Source organism: Halyomorpha halys, unplaced genomic scaffold (genome assembly GCF_000696795.3).
Source record: "Halyomorpha halys isolate HHAL.00 unplaced genomic scaffold, Hhal_1.1 Scaffold452.1, whole genome shotgun sequence".
Taxonomy (NCBI): Eukaryota; Metazoa; Arthropoda; class Insecta; order Hemiptera; family Pentatomidae; genus Halyomorpha; species Halyomorpha halys.
This window is the reverse complement of record NW_027113202.1, coordinates 776,061-777,455: the sequence shown is the minus strand read 5'-3', so window position 1 is coordinate 777,455 and position 1,395 is coordinate 776,061. Positions and strand designations below refer to the sequence as shown.

At 30.8% G+C, this 1,395-nt stretch overlaps 1 protein-coding gene across 1 annotated transcript in view; it reads left to right on the top strand.

Annotated features, from left to right (window-relative positions):
* The window catches only part of LOC106682931 (Krueppel-like factor 3), a 310,001-nt gene that overhangs the window by 102,594 nt on the left and 206,012 nt on the right, over positions 1 to 1,395 (top strand). The gene's annotated exons all lie outside the window — the stretch shown is intronic.

The window sequence follows — 1,395 nt, the reverse complement described above, 5'->3', positions numbered from 1 at the left end:
ATTTTATTTTTTCCATTGCAGTCAATGTTTGGTAAATAATAAAAGTTTATAAATATTTTATTCATGAATTGAATGACGTTTCTGACGTTAAACGTCCCATTTTCAAATCCAATCATATAATGGTTAATAATTTCTTGATAATTTTCTTTTTTTTAATAATATGGCCATCTTCACTTTTTATAATTACAAGACTGAAAAATAATAGTGTGCACTATTTCGCAAATGATTATATATTCTTCAGTGTTGCAATTTCTTGGGGAAAACACCCTTAGAACTTCCCATATAATTTATTCATGTATTGTATGACGTTTCGGATCTCATATTGTCCATTTTCAAGTCGAATCCGTATAATTGTTTACGATTTTTCGATGATCTAGTATTTAATAGTATTCATGAATAAATATTCCGAGTATATGAATACAAATTCCTCAGAAATTGAGACACTGAAGAATATATGAGCCGTAGTAAGATAGTGAACGTTATTATTATTGCATCTATTTTTTTTTTAACTGTAAATGTTTTAAATATCGAAATGTGTAACATTTCCCCATGACGACAAAATTGCTAGGAATGATGACCGAAAAATTTCAGCTTCGTCATGAATATTAAAAATACGTACAATTACCAAAAAGAGAATTTAGCCTAAAGACAGAGTGTAGAGACTATCAGAGCGATATATCAGATAAGGAGGGAAGTTAGGTACATTTATAAAGAGGGGGAGTTTGCAGATACACGATGCTAATCCCACATCATGCGACCAAGATCCACCCTGTCTCGGGGCCCATATTTATCGCTTCACAGCTCTCATTTTTCTCCTGTCACAGGTTTTGTTCCCTTCTTCTTTTTTCCTATGTCTTTATCCATCGTGCTATCTCAGATCCTCAGCATCAAGGAGGCTCTCGGTAGCGTGAAAACGATCCAATCGGAGTTATCCTGGAACGCATGAAATGAATTAATGCATATGATGAGAAAACAATTTTACTATTATGATAGTATTGAAAGAGAATAGTGACTTCAAAGAGATACACATTATATTTATGTGTGGACTATTATCTATCTTTGAGAACATCTAAAATATGTAATATCAGCAATAAATGTAGTTTAAATTCACTTGTCCATTCCTTTTTTAAAATTATCTTTAAATAAATGAAATATTTCAATTTTCTAATTATGTTTTGGGCTCAATGGTTTTTCTATTAGATTTCCTTAAAGGAAGGTGATATTACAAACAACCTACCAAAACAATACAAATAATCTTACTGAATGTGAATTCCAATCTGGTTAAACACAACACTTTATCAGTTGTACACCCACCGGTCTGTAGTTTCTTAGCAGAACCATATTTATAACACATCTTTTTTTTTTTTAAATTGCAAACCTTTATTTATTTATAAT